This window comes from Tachypleus tridentatus, chromosome 11 (genome assembly GCF_004210375.1).
Source record: "Tachypleus tridentatus isolate NWPU-2018 chromosome 11, ASM421037v1, whole genome shotgun sequence".
NCBI classification, from domain to species: Eukaryota; Metazoa; Arthropoda; class Merostomata; order Xiphosura; family Limulidae; genus Tachypleus; species Tachypleus tridentatus.
The window spans coordinates 6034596-6051751 of NC_134835.1; the positions used below are offsets into that span (position 1 = coordinate 6034596).

Genomic DNA, 17156 nt, shown 5'->3' on the forward strand with positions numbered 1-17156 from the left:
TATTTGATTAATGATCTAAAAAAGTGAAGTTGGATGAGTTACTTTTGTTTTTCTGAACATTTTATACACGTCCTATTATATATTTTAGTCATTAAAGCCTTCTACAAACACAGAAAAGATGATGCAATTTTTGTATTAAATTTTCGGACGTAATAATAACAATATTACTTATGGGATGATCTGATACAGTTTGAGCATAAAGCAGCAGTTCACTTCTCATGAAGTGAAGAGAGGACATGGAGAATGTTCAGCGCCCAAGTACACTTGAACAAAGCTGCTTAATGTGGGGAACAAAAAGTAAGTATGCAGTCAAATTCAAACTCAAAGAACATTGTTTGAGATATCACAGTAAGAAGACAAACTCAAAGAACATTGTTTGAGATATCACAGGTTTGAGATATCACAGTAAGAAGAACACCATCGAGATGAAACTCAGGATTGGGTTGTAAACCAAATGGTTTTAGAGAAAGAAAAGATGAAAGTCTACTGTTTGACCTCAACAAGCGAGTTAGAGGCATCTGAAATTTAATAAACTTCATACATGATAACCAACAAGTAACGTGAAAGTCATCAACATAGAGGTCATTTGCATCAGTTGGAGAAAGTGGTTTAGTGACAACATTAATTTTGATACTGAAAAGTGTGACCTTCATGACACAGCTCTGAGAGATTCCAAGTTCCTTTGTGAAATAATGGGAAAAATTCAAACCCACACAAGCTCATAAACTCTTGTTTTGTAATAAGATATGAAAAAATGGGTAAATGACCATGCAACTCACATGAATGAAGGTCCCACAGAATGCCAAACTTCCAAGAAGTTTCATAAGCCTTCTCAAGATAAATGAGACAGAAACAAGATGTTCTTTCTTGAGGAAAGCTTCCCTGATCGAGGTTTCAACATGATTGATGTGATACATAGTGGAGTGAAATCTATGAAAACCACCTTTGGGTAGGCAAGAGGATGTTGTATTTTCAAGTATCCAAACAAGCTCTGCATTAAATATCATCTCTAAGACCGTATAGATACAGCTAGTTAAAGCAATAAAATGATAATTAGAGGAGTTTTGGGATCTTTTCTGGGCTTTGAGAAAGGAAGAAAATATCCCTGCACCAAGCATCGAAAGAATATTCTCCAGCCATATCCAATTAAGAAGAACAAGAAGAAAAAAGAGATGCCTTAGCACCTCATCATGAATGTCATCAGATTCGACTGATTACCGCAAGACCAATGAAAAGCAAGTTGAAGTTTCACCAGATTTTTGAACAACCGAGCATGGACCCAGTCCAGCTCGAAATTAAGGTGAATAAAAAGAGTGGGATATCAGGGAAAGGTATCCCAAGCCCGTTTCTGAGCTAGTTTCGAGGTTTGAGGGATAGAATGAACAGCTGCTTGAGTTAATCAGTTACTGTCCTCATGCAGTCATTAATATGTGAAAGACTAATTACAGTAGGATATAGTTCCAAGACAGTTCTAAAGAACAGCCAGTAAATCTGCTCTAACTTCCACCTTGAAATTTGGTTAAACTCTCTCGCAACAATGGGAAAATGATCACTGCTTCGTGAATCACTGTTTCCCTCCAAGAAAAATACAAAAATGAAGGAGAACAAATAGAGATATTTCTTGTAGCAAAGTACTGACTAATTGCACGAAAATAGGTAAAAGGACCAATACTGAAGAGCAAAAGGTTGTGATCTAATAGCATACACTCCATCAAAGTCGTATGAAAAGTAACCACAACAGCTACATCGTCAATGGTCTTAGATTTCAGCAGGAGTTCACTGTGTTTAGGCGTATGTTTTCATCAAGATGTCCCAAAGACGGAGTTCCTTCAGAGACTTTGAATAACCAACAAGTATATCCATACTCTTCTGAATAAGAAAGGGAGATATTTGTCCTAATTATTTCACAGTCAAAAAATGAAGGATGAGAAATTGAGGTACAAGAGCAATAGGAAGTTAGGATTGGAGATCAGAGTCTTCCAACCAACGAGACCTTTTTGCAAGTCACTGGGTGTAGAATCCATGAAAAAATAAAAACGTCGGTACCCAGTGACCCCACCCACTATGGAGTCCTACAAAGGGACGCATTATAATGCTATAGTACAGCATTGTAGAGATGCCACAACACCCATTAAGAATATTTAATACTGGTACTTAGTTGATCCTAGCCCAATCGGGAAGCGACCCGTCTGAAGGAATTCAAGGCCAAAGATAAATGTTAAGGTACATCATCGTAAACAACCAATCAATGGCACTCCTCAACCACCAGAACTTTCTCCTCCCATTAAAGAGTTGCCACGTACGGCGAACACGTCAGTGGGTGTTCAGATCCCTGATGAGGTAAACTGAAAATACAGAAATTTCCGTGACAGATCCCCTCACAGGCGTATTGAACCACCTCGAGAAATATATATATAACAAAGAGAATTATCTTCAAAACTACTAGAACAATCACAATCCTCTTGAGGACCAATTATCATATTAATTTACAATAGAATATCGTGTTAACACATCCACTGGATCGACAAAATATTTTGTCAAATGATTTACATAATTTATCCATTCAGTTTACAATGTTATCTCAAAAGTAAAATACAATTACATTCTTGATTCAAATTTAAGTTTACAAATATCTGATTTCATGGATATTAATTAAAAATTAAACTCCATTTTATTAAAACTAATGTTTTACAAAGAAAATTACGTTTTGCCAAAAAAATCATACGTTTTATATGCATAATGTCTCATATTAGACTAAAATGTGGTTGTGAGATTATAGTTAAGCGCAGAGCTACACATTGGGGTAGGTGAGTTATTCCGACCACAGATAATGACACTTGATTTTTAACATTTTAAGCCTTTGACGTAATGCCGCACCATTGGGAAAGGGCTTCCCAAAGACACTCTTTCTGATAAATCATAATGCCTGTAGGAATAAAACGGAGTGTGATATTTTTTTCTTTTACATTTCATTCATTCTTATATCTTATTTGCTTCCAAAGGTTAACGACATTTTACGTTTATCGCTGAATTCATTACCATGACAATAAGTTAGGTGCCCATGGAAACGAGTTATCTAACCACGAGCGTTCGAAGTTTGCGAATGTTAAAAGAGCGCCGCTTGTCACTTTCATCCATTATTCTGTCATATTATAATGAGGTGTTATAATATCAGTGAATATAGACAATCATTCGGTATTATTATATTTGTTAGTTTTGGAATATTTTACAATACATTTTATTAAAACTATCGTAACTGAGTTGACAAATAAATATGTTAAACACCCGGTTCTCAACTCTGATTTTTATTTTATTTATTCTTATCTTCGCATCTCTAAAATATAATACAAATCAAAGCTTTAAATTTACACTTTTTTTTTTTTTTAGTAGCCACAAATAGAGATTTTCTTACCTTGGTATAATAGAGATTTTCTTACCTTGGTTTAATAGAGATTTTCTTACCTTGGTATAATAGAGATTTTCTTACCTTGGTTTAATAGAGATTTTCTTACCTTGGTATAATAGAGATTTTCTTACCTTGGTTTAATAGAGATTTTCTTACCTTGGTTTAATAGAGATTTTCTTACCTTGGTATAATAGAGATTTTCTTACCTTGGTATAATAGATATTTTCTTACCTTGGTATAATAGGATAATTCCAGTTATTATGATACTTATTAATGCCAGCAGTTTAGCTAAAGTGAATACATTTTGAACCCACATGGCCCAGCTTACACTCCTGCAGTTGACGTAAGTTAACAGACCTGCCAAACAATAAAGAAGGCTTAGTAGACTGACTATCTGGAAATGTATATTAATTATAAAGTTACAAGTAAATGAAATCATCTCTTAAAATTTCAACTAGTGATATCATGAAACTTGACTAAACCCAGTCATCAAAACATAATTCCTTGCGAACAATGTTATTACTCAGGAAAAACAAAAATTGTTTTATCGTCCAATAGGTAAAATACTACAATTTAACAGCTGAAGATCAAGGTACTATCTTTAAAAATGATCTTCACCTTTGGACTCAAGTTATTAAAAAAGTTAACACAGGGGGAGACTTCTGAAATATACTCAAAGATACATGTTCTCACCACAAGATATTTGACAGTCAATTTTTCTTTGTCTTAACAAGGGAATGACTTTTTTTTCTGTTAATAAGGAAAAAATGGATTTCCCTCCATTTCCCATCAATTCAGGTTTTTCCTTTGGAACAGTTTTTTCTGTTAAACTTTTATGTCATCTCAGTGTATATTGTAATAAGTGTCTTCCAAAGGTTTCATTTTTATGAATTGGTGGACTTATATTTTATCCATTCCTTTGTAGTTATTTTAATTAAATATTGTAGTTTGTGAGGGAGTCGTTTAAAGCATTGTATACGACAAAGAAATATTAAAATTGTGTGACCTTCCGGAGTAATCAGGTGATTTCTCTGGTTCTCGAGCCACTATTAAAAGAGCGAAAGTTTAAGAATTCATTTGGTAGAGTATGGTTGACTTCCTCTACTAAATGACATATCAGGGGACAAAGTTTGCCTAGCAACGGCACAGAGAGTCAATAACTCAAACAGTTAGTGGTTGCTAACACCACATCGTTACCTTACCTTCGTAGTGTCTCATTACTGAGAACTACAATTGTCTTCACAAGTTGTCACTAAAGGTCCTAAGTTAATTGAGTACTTTCAACATTGTCACACTCTTAGTGCCTGCAAATGCGAATCTTCTGGTAGTGGATATCATTATAAAACGAACTGATACTATAAAAAATTGTTAAATGTATACTTCGACCTTTGCAAGTAATGTAATGAGTACTTGACACCTTCAGATTAAATTGTGCTTGAAGTGTTTTTTATCTATTTTATTGTTAGATCTTTATCCTAAGTATTGTTCACTACTTGCACTTTCTTGATAAGAAAATGTCGTAAAAAAGATTGAAGACGTTTCTATTTCCTGGTCTTAAACAACGTGAATTATAAAAACAGAAGAAAAATTTGATGTCTTTAGAACTCTTTGAATATCTAAAACTCATCTAACTAAAAAGAAATTAATCTAGAATAAAATATAATTATTTTGATTGTAGTATTACGACAGTATTAGTAAACCATTAATAGTAAATTAATTACTATAGCAGTGCTAAAGAATAAACATTACAGTTACTCTGATCTTAAGATATTAGTTATAATGCATATCTGTTATGTTTTCAAACAGTACATGCTTTATCAATTCACAGATAAACAATGCACGTTTTAAAAATATATGTGTAATACTTATGTCTTACGACAAGTATAATCATGCATCGTCTGCTTATAAAAGGCATTCACACCATAAGAACTAGTAATTCACCTTATAAGCCTATTTCCGGAGAACATTTAAGATAGCTTACCACATTTGATCAACAATCAGTAACCCTTACTATTATCCACATTTTTAACTATAATATTAAAAAATATCTGATTTAGAAGAAGTATAGCAGCTTTAAACCATCTGGTAAAGGAATAATTTCAGATGTTTCTTCCTCTCTGATTGTTCATTAGGTCATGTGACCTGGGAAGATCGATTGTATTCCTGGACATCTACCTTTCACCTTGTCTGTTGGTTCAGTTTTTGGATGTTGTGGATGAAGTTCACATTAGTTCTCCGATTCGGTCAGGTAGCCAAGAAAATCCGTTATTACATCATTATTGCAACTGTTCCTTTGCATCCCTTTCAGACAATGTCCATGCAGGTACAATATATATTTGTCAGTTGTTGTTTTTTTGTTCTTTTTGTTAAGGTATCGTTTATTAATTTAGCACCGACAGACGACAGGAAAAGTAACTATTCAAAAACACCTACCGCCAACTCTTAGACTACTGTTTTACCTAGATCTTATAACGACCCCAAAGGTGTAAGAGTGAGCATAAACACAAGTGGAACTTCGAATCTGCAACTCGAACGCCTTAACCACCAGACCATGCCAAGCTCTAACTCTTAGGCCATGCTCAGGTTACAGTGACATAGGAGAGGGCAAAGGGGTCAACTGTCCAGGGGTCCGAGCGAATGAAAGCTGGTTATGCCGTAAAGCCCTCAATGCATCTTTAGGTTATGTCTGCATTTAATAGTAAAAAAACATAGTTCCTGGATTTTCTTTCATATAGACGCTTAATTTATTAAGAATGATTGAAATAATAATTTAAGTAATAATATATACCGTATTATTTCAGGTTTAAGACACTCTCTAATTTAAGACACACCCCACTTTTCAGGAATAAAACTTGGATGACAATTAGAAAGGATTAAATATGTTTTAAAAAGTTTGGTGTGACGGGATTTCCAACCCACGATCCTCAGAATACGAGGCAAGTACCTTAACCATCTGACCACCTTGACCAGGAATGTTTATAGGTACGAAATACTACAAACCAGTGAAGTAACTTCGGATGTCAGTATTTCTACGAATACATTAAATATTGTCGTCGGGAAAATACGAGTAAAGAATAGAGCAAGCTAGCATTCCTGTCAAGATAAGTGCATAGTGTATCAACTTAGAATTAATTCGCTTGTCGTGGACCAGAACTGTCAAAAAAATATTCAGTTTCTGACCAGATAGAAGGCAGAATATTGTTTGTGAGTTTGTATAACTTTTATATATGAATCAATATTTGTAATAACCATCATTATAAATTGTATTGTTGTTTGCATAGTAAAATATATTTGTGTTAAAAAATAAAATATTGTTTATCAAACTTGTTTAGAAGTATCACAAGTTAAGTACCTATAAACACTTAATTAACTTCTAAATTGAAATTCGTGCGAGATAAATTATAATACGTAACATAACAAATTGGGTCTCGTGTCAGAGATCTGAATCAGAGACAAAATTCATTCAAATAAAAATTATATTTGATCATGTCTTGAATCATCCTTCGTCGAGCACCCAGAAAACTAAAACAATAGTGAATTGTTGAAATTGCCAAATTTTATAATTCGATGGTGAGAAATCAACGAGAAAAATAAATTAAAAATGTATTATTAAAATACTAGTCGATGATGATTTGTTGTCTGAGGAAGCATTATGGGAATACTTGTGTCTCCGTTAACCAATCAATGATAAAAATATGTGAAAAATCCAGTTGAACCTCCAATAAATTAAGCTTGAACAAGCCCGTATCGAAGCCAAGAAAACAATTGGCTGAAACAAATGGAAATTAGACGAAACTCCGATCGACTGTGACAAAATAACAACTTTGAACTCATTCTATATATTTAAGTGACTGTGACAAAATGACAACTTTGAACTCATTCTATATATTTAAGTGACTGTGACAAAATGACAACTTTGAACTCATTTTGTATATTTAAGTGACTGTAACAAAATGACAACTTTGAACTCATTCTATATATTTAAGTGACTGTGACAAAATGACAACTTTGAACTCATTTTGTATATTTAAGTGACTGTAACAAAATGACAACTTTGAACTCATTTTGTATATTTAAGTGACTGTAACAAAATGGCAACTTTGAACTCATTCTATATATTTAAGTGACTGTGACAAAATGACAACTTTGAACTCATTCTATATATTTAAGTGACTGTGACAAAATGACAACTTTGAACTCATTCTATATATTTAAGTGACTGTGACAAAATGACAACTTTGAACTCATTCTATATATTTAAGTGACTGTGACAAAATGACAACTTTGAACTCATTCTATATATTTAAGTGACTGTGACAAAATGACAACTTTGAACTCATTCTATATATTTAAGTGACTGTGACAAAATGACAACTTTGAACTCATTCTATATATTTAAGTGACTGTGACAAAATGACAACTTTGAACTCATTTTGTATATTTAAGTGACTGTAACAAAATGACAACTTTGAACTCATTCTATATATTTAAGTGACTGTGACAAAATGACAACTTTGAACTCATTTTGTATATTTAAGTGACTGTGACAAAATGACAACTTTGAACTCATTTTGTATATTTAAGTGACTGTAACAAAATGACAACTTTGAACTCATTTTGTATATTTAAGTGACTGTAACAAAATGGCAACTTTGAACTCATTCTATATATTTAAGTGACTGTGACAAAATGACAACTTTGAACTCATTCTATATATTTAAGTGACTGTGACAAAATGACAACTTTGAACTCATTCTATATATTTAAGTGACTGTGACAAAATGACAACTTTGAACTCATTCTATATATTTAAGTGACTGTGACAAAATGACAACTTTCAACTCATTCTATATATTTAAGTGACTGTAACAAAATGACAACTTTGAACTCATTCTATATATTTAAGTGACTGTGACAAAATGACAACTTTGAACTCATTCTATATATTTAAGTGACTATGACAAAATGACAATTTTGAACTCATTTTGTATATTTAAGTGACTGTGACAAAATGACAACTTTGAACTCATTTTGTATATTTAAGTGACTGTAACAAAATGGCAACTTTGAACTCATTCTATATATTTAAGTGACTGTGACAAAATGACAACTTTGAACTCATTTTGTATATTTAAGTGACTGCAACAAAATGACAACTTTGAACTCATTTTGTATATTTAAGTGACTGTAACAAAATGGCAACTTTGAACTCATTCTATATATTTAAGTGACTGTGACAAAATGGCAACTTTGAACTCATTCTATATATTTAAGTGACTGTGACAAAATGACAACTTTGAACTCATTCTATATATTTAAGTGACTGTGACAAAATGACAACTTTGAACTCATTCTATATATTTAAGTGACTGTGACAAAATGACAACTTTGAACTCATTCTATATATTTAAGTGACTGTAACAAAATGACAACTTTGAACTCATTTTGTATATTTAAGTGACTGTAACAAAATGGCAACTTTGAACTCATTCTATATATTTAAGTGACTGTGACAAAATGACAACTTTGAACTCATTTTGTATATTTAAGTGACTGTAACAAAATGACAACTTTGAACTCATTCTATATATTTAAGTGACTGTGACAAAATGACAACTTTGAACTCATTCTATATATTTAAGTGACTGTGACAAAATGACAACTTTGAACTCATTCTATATATTTAAGTGACTGTGACAAAATGACAACTTTGAACTCATTCTATATATTTAAGTGACTGTGACAAAATGACAACTTTGAACTCATTCTATATATTTAAGTGACTGTGACAAAATGACAACTTTGAACTCATTCTATATATTTAAGTGACTGTGACAAAATGACAACTTTGAACTCATTCTATATATTTAAGTGACTGTGACAAAATGACAACTTTGAACTCATTCTATATATTTAAGTGACTGTGACAAAATGACAACTTTGAACTCATTCTATATATTTAAGTGACTGTGAAACAAAATGACAACTTTGAACTCATTCTATATATTTAAGTGACTGTGACAAAATGACAACTTTGAACTCATTCTATATATTTAAGTGACTGTGACAAAATGACAACTTTGAACTCATTTTGTATATTTAAGTGACTGTAACAAAATGGCAACTTTGAACTCATTCTATATATTTAAGTGACTGTGACAAAATGACAACTTTGAACTCATTTTGTATATTTAAGTGACTGTAACAAAATGGCAACTTTGAACTCATTCTATATATTTAAGTGACTGTGACAAAATGACAACTTTGAACTCATTCTATATATTTAAGTGACTGTGACAAAATGACAACTTTGAACTCATTCTATATATTTAAGTGACTGTGACAAAATGACAACTTTGAACTCATTCTATATATTTAAGTGACTGTAACAAAATGACAACTTTGAACTCATTCTATATATTTAAGTGACTGTGACAAAATGACAACTTTGAACTCATTTTGTATATTTAAGTGACTGTAACAAAATGGCAACTTTGAACTCATTCTATATATTTAAGTGACTGTGACAAAATGACAACTTTGAACTCATTTTGTATATTTAAGTGACTGCAACAAAATGACAACTTTGAACTCATTTTGTATATTTAAGTGACTGTAACAAAATGGCAACTTTGAACTCATTCTATATATTTAAGTGACTGTGACAAAATGGCAACTTTGAACTCATTCTATATATTTAAGTGACTGTGACAAAATGACAACTTTGAACTCATTCTATATATTTAAGTGACTGTGACAAAATGACAACTTTGAACTCATTCTATATATTTAAGTGACTGTGACAAAATGACAACTTTGAACTCATTCTATATATTTAAGTGACTGTAACAAAATGACAACTTTGAACTCATTTTGTATATTTAAGTGACTGTAACAAAATGGCAACTTTGAACTCATTCTATATATTTAAGTGACTGTGACAAAATGACAACTTTGAACTCATTTTGTATATTTAAGTGACTGTAACAAAATGGCAAATTTGAACTCATTCTATATATTTAAGTGACTGTGACAAAATGACAACTTTGAACTCATTCTATATATTTAAGTGACTGTGACAAAATGACAACTTTGAACTCATTCTATATATTTAAGTGACTGTGACAAAATGACAACTTTGAACTCATTCTATATATTTAAGTGACTGTGACAAAATGACAACTTTGAACTCATTTTGTATATTTAAGTGACTGTAACAAAATGACAACTTTGAACTCATTCTATATATTTAAGTGACTGTGACAAAATGACAACTTTGAACTCATTTTGTATATTTAAGTGACTGTAACAAAATGACAACTTTGAACTCATTTTGTATATTTAAGTGACTGTAACAAAATGGCAACTTTGAACTCATTCTATATATTTACGTGACTGTGACAAAATGACAACTTTGAACTCATTCTATATATTTAAGTGACTGTGACAAAATGACAACTTTGAACTCATTCTATACATTTAAGTGACTGTGACAAAATGACAACTTTGAACTCATTTTGTATATTTAAGTGACTGTAACAAAATGGCAACTTTGAACTCATTCTATATATTTAAGTGACTGTGACAAAATGACAACTTTGAACTCATTCTATATATTTAAGTGACTGTGACAAAATGACAACTTTGAACTCATTCTATATATTTAAGTGACTGTGACAAAATGACAACTTTGAACTCATTCTATATATTTAAGTGACTGTGACAAAATGACAACTTTGAACTCATTCTATACATTTAAGTGTCTGTGACAAAATGACAACTTTGAACTCATTCTATATATTTAAGTGACTGTAACAAAGTTTACAACTTTGAACTCATTCTATATATTTAAGTGACTGTGACAAAATGACAACTTTGAACTCATTTTGTATATTTAAGTGACTGCAACAAAATGACAACTTTGAACTCATTTTGTATATTTAAGTGACTGTAACAAAATGGCAACTTTGAACTCATTCTATATATTTAAGTGACTGTGACAAAATGACAACTTTGAACTCATTCTATATATTTAAGTGACTGTGACAAAATGACAACTTTGAACTCATTCTATATATTTAAGTGACTGTGACAAAATGACAACTTTGAACTCATTCTATATATTTAAGTGACTGTGACAAAATGACAACTTTGAACTCATTCTATATATTTAAGTGACTGTAATAAAATGACAACTTTGAACTCATTCTATATATTTAAGTGACTGTGACAAAATGACAACTTTGAACTCATTCTATATATTTAAGTGACTGTGACAAAATGACAACTTTGAACTCATTCTATATATTTAAGTGACTGTGACAAAATGACAACTTTGAACTCATTCTATATATTTAAGTGACTGTGACAAAATGACAACTTTGAACTCATTTTGTATATTTAAGTGACTGTGACAAAATGACAACTTTGAACTCATTCTATATATTTAAGTGACTGTAACAAAATGACAACTTTGAACTCATTCTATATATTTAAGTGACTGTGACAAAATGACAACTTTGAACTCATTCTATATATTTAAGTGACTGTGACAAAATGACAACTTTGAACTCATTCTATATATTTAAGTGACTGTGACAAAATGACAACTTTGAACTCATTCTATATATTTAAGTGACTGTGACAAAATGACAACTTTGAACTCATTTTTTATATTTAAGTGACTGTAACAAAATGACAACTTTGAACTCATTCTATATATTTAAGTGACTGTAACAAAATGACAACTTTGAACTCATTCTATATATTTAAGTGACTGTGACAAAATGACAACTTTGAACTCATTCTATATATTTAAGTGACTGTGACAAAATGACAACTTTGAACTCATTCTACATATTTAAGTGACTGTGACAAAATGACAACTTTGAACTCATTCTATATATTTAAGTGACTGTGACAAAATGACAACTTTGAACTCATTCTATATATTTAAGTGACTGTAACAAAATGACAACTTTGAACTCATTCTATATATTTAAGTGACTGTGACAAAATGACAACTTTGAACTCATTCTATATATTTAAGTGACTGTGACAAAATGACAACTTTGAACTCATTTTGTATATTTAAGTGACTGTAACAAAATGACAACTTTGAACTCATTTTGTATATTTAAGTGACTGTAACAAAATGGCAACTTTGAACTCATTCTATATATTTAAGTGACTGTGACAAAATGACAACTTTGAACTCATTTCTTTATATTTAAGTGACTGTAACAAAATGACAACTTTGAACTCATTCTACATATTTAAGTGACTGTAACAAAATGACAACTTTGAACTCATTCTATATATTTAAGTAACTGTGACAAAATGACAACTTTGAACTCATTCTATATATTTAAGTGACTGTGACAAAATGACAACTTTGAACTCATTCTATATATTTAAGTGACTGTGACAAAATGACAACTTTGAACTCATTCTATATATTTAAGTGACTGTGACAAAATGACAACTTTGAACTCATTCTATATATTTAAGTGACTGTGACAAAATGACAACTTTGAACTCATTCTATATATTTAAGTGACTGTGACAAAATGACAACTTTGAACTCATTCTATATATTTAAGTGACTGTAACAAAATGACAACTTTGAACTCATTCTATATATTTAAGTGACTGTGACAAAATGACAACTTTGAACTCATTCTATATATTTAAGTGACTGTGACAAAATGACAACTTTGAACTCATTTTGTATATTTAAGTGACTGTAACAAAATGGCAACTTTGAACTCATTCTATATATTTAAGTGACTGTGACAAAATGACAACTTTGAACTCATTTTGTATATTTAAGTGACTGCAACAAAATGACAACTTTGAACTCATTTTGTATATTTAAGTGACTGTAACAAAATGGCAACTTTGAACTCATTCTATATATTTAAATGACTGTGACAAAATGGCAACTTTGAACTCATTCTATATATTTAAGTGACTGTGACAAAATGACAACTTTGAACTCATTCTATATATTTAAGTGACTGTGACAAAATGACAACTTTGAACTCATTCTATATATTTAAGTGACTGTGACAAAATGACAACTTTGAACTCATTCTATATATTTAAGTGACTGTAACAAAATGACAACTTTGAACTCATTTTGTATATTTAAGTGACTGTAACAAAATGGCAACTTTGAACTCATTCTATATATTTAAGTGACTGTGACAAAATGACATCTTTGAACTCATTTTGTATATTTAAGTGACTGTAACAAAATGGCAACTTTGAACTCATTCTATATATTTAAGTGACTGTGACAAAATGACAACTTTGAACTCATTCTATATATTTAAGTGACTGTGACAAAATGACAACTTTGAACTCATTCTATATATTTAAGTGACTGTGACAAAATGACAACTTTGAACTCATTCTATATATTTAAGTGACTGTGACAAAATGACAACTTTGAACTCATTTTGTATATTTAAGTGACTGTAACAAAATGACAACTTTGAACTCATTCTATATATTTAAGTGACTGTGACAAAATGACAACTTTGAACTCATTTTGTATATTTAAGTGACTGTAACAAAATGACAACTTTGAACTCATTTTGTATATTTAAGTGACTGTAACAAAATGGCAACTTTGAACTCATTCTATATATTTAAGTAACTGTGACAAAATGACAACTTTGAACTCATTCTATATATTTAAGTGACTGTGACAAAATGACAACTTTGAACTCATTCTATATATTTAAGTGACTGTGACAAAATGACAACTTTGAACTCATTCTATATATTTAAGTGACTGTGACAAAATGACAACTTTGAACTCATTCTATATATTTAAGTGACTGTGACAAAATGACAACTTTGAACTCATTCTATATATTTAAGTGACTGTGACAAAATGACAACTTTGAACTCATTCTATATATTTAAGTGACTGTAACAAAATGACAACTTTGAACTCATTCTATATATTTAAGTGACTGTGACAAAATGACAACTTTGAACTCATTCTATATATTTAAGTGACTGTGACAAAATGACAACTTTGAACTCATTTTGTATATTTAAGTGACTGTAACAAAATGGCAACTTTGAACTCATTCTATATATTTAAGTGACTGTGACAAAATGACAACTTTGAACTCATTTTGTATATTTAAGTGACTGCAACAAAATGACAACTTTGAACTCATTTTGTATATTTAAGTGACTGTAACAAAATGGCAACTTTGAACTCATTCTATATATTTAAATGACTGTGACAAAATGGCAACTTTGAACTCATTCTATATATTTAAGTGACTGTGACAAAATGACAACTTTGAACTCATTCTATATATTTAAGTGACTGTGACAAAATGACAACTTTGAACTCATTCTATATATTTAAGTGACTGTGACAAAATGACAACTTTGAACTCATTCTATATATTTAAGTGACTGTAACAAAATGACAACTTTGAACTCATTTTGTATATTTAAGTGACTGTAACAAAATGGCAACTTTGAACTCATTCTATATATTTAAGTGACTGTGACAAAATGACATCTTTGAACTCATTTTGTATATTTAAGTGACTGTAACAAAATGGCAACTTTGAACTCATTCTATATATTTAAGTGACTGTGACAAAATGACAACTTTGAACTCATTCTATATATTTAAGTGACTGTGACAAAATGACAACTTTGAACTCATTCTATATATTTAAGTGACTGTGACAAAATGACAACTTTGAACTCATTCTATATATTTAAGTGACTGTGACAAAATGACAACTTTGAACTCATTTTGTATATTTAAGTGACTGTAACAAAATGACAACTTTGAACTCATTCTATATATTTAAGTGACTGTGACAAAATGACAACTTTGAACTCATTTTGTATATTTAAGTGACTGTAACAAAATGACAACTTTGAACTCATTTTGTATATTTAAGTGACTGTAACAAAATGGCAACTTTGAACTCATTCTATATATTTACGTGACTGTGACAAAATGACAACTTTGAACTCATTCTATATATTTAAGTGACTGTGACAAAATGACAACTTTGAACTCATTCTATACATTTAAGTGACTGTGACAAAATGACAACTTTGAACTCATTTTGTATATTTAAGTGACTGTAACAAAATGGCAACTTTGAACTCATTCTATATATTTAAGTGACTGTGACAAAATGACAACTTTGAACTCATTCTATATATTTAAGTGACTGTGACAAAATGACAACTTTGAACTCATTCTATATATTTAAGTGACTGTGACAAAATGACAACTTTGAACTCATCCTATATATTTAAGTGACTGTGACAAAATGACAACTTTGAACTCATTCTATACATTTAAGTGTCTGTGACAAAATGACAACTTTGAACTCATTCTATATATTTAAGTGACTGTAACAAAGTGACAACTTTGAACTCATTCTATATATTTAAGTGACTGTGACAAAATGACAACTTTGAACTCATTTTGTATATTTAAGTGACTGCAACAAAATGACAACTTTGAACTCATTTTGTATATTTAAGTGACTGTAACAAAATGGCAACTTTGAACTCATTCTATATATTTAAGTGACTGTGACAAAATGACAACTTTGAACTCATTCTATATATTTAAGTGACTGTGACAAAATGACAACTTTGAACTCATTCTATATATTTAAGTGACTGTGACAAAATGACAACTTTGAACTCATTCTATATATTTAAGTGACTGTGACAAAATGACAACTTTGAACTCATTCTATATATTTAAGTGACTGTAATAAAATGACAACTTTGAACTCATTCTATATATTTAAGTGACTGTGACAAAATGACAACTTTGAACTCATTCTATATATTTAAGTGACTGTGACAAAATGACAACTTTGAACTCATTCTATATATTTAAGTGACTGTGACAAAATGACAACTTTGAACTCATTCTATATATTTAAGTGACTGTGACAAAATGACAACTTTGAACTCATTTTGTATATTTAAGTGACTGTGACAAAATGACAACTTTGAACTCATTCTATATATTTAAGTGACTGTAACAAAATGACAACTTTGAACTCATTCTATATATTTAAGTGACTGTGACAAAATGACAACTTTGAACTCATTCTATACATTTAAGTGACTGTGACAAAATGACAACTTTGAACTCATTCTATATATTTAAGTGACTGTGACAAATTTGACAACTTTGAACTCATTCTATATATTTAAGTGACTGTGACAAAATGACAACTTTGAACTCATTTTTTATATTTAAGTGACTGTAACAAAATGACAACTTTGAACTCATTCTATATATTTAAGTGACTGTAACAAAATGACAACTTTGAACTCATTCTATATATTTAAGTGACTGTGACAAAATGACAACTTTGAACTCATTTTGTATATTTAAGTGACTGCAACAAAATGACAACTTTGAACTCATTTTGTATATTTAAGTGACTGTAACAAAATGGCAACTTTGAACTCATTCTATATATTTAAGTGACTGTGACAAAATGACAACTTTGAACTCATTCTATATATTTAAGTGACTGAGACAAAATGACAACTTTGAACTCATTCTATATATTTAAGTGACTGTGACAAAATGACAACTTTGAACTCATTCTATATATTTAAGTGACTGTGACAAAATGACAACTTTGAACTCATTCTATATATTTAAGTGACTGTAACAAAATGACAACTTTGAACTCATTCTATATATTTAAGTGACTGT

At 30.4% G+C, this 17156-nt stretch overlaps 1 pseudogene across 1 annotated transcript in view; it reads right to left on the reverse strand.

The window, feature by feature from the left end:
- LOC143231287 (Y+L amino acid transporter 1-like) overlaps positions 1–17156 on the reverse strand; it is a 46160-nt pseudogene that overhangs the window by 9915 nt on the left and 19089 nt on the right. The window contains exon 2 of the transcript XR_013016874.1: positions 3638–3763. The product of XR_013016874.1 is annotated as a Y+L amino acid transporter 1-like (transcript). The remainder of the gene's footprint in view (positions 1–3637; positions 3764–17156) is intronic.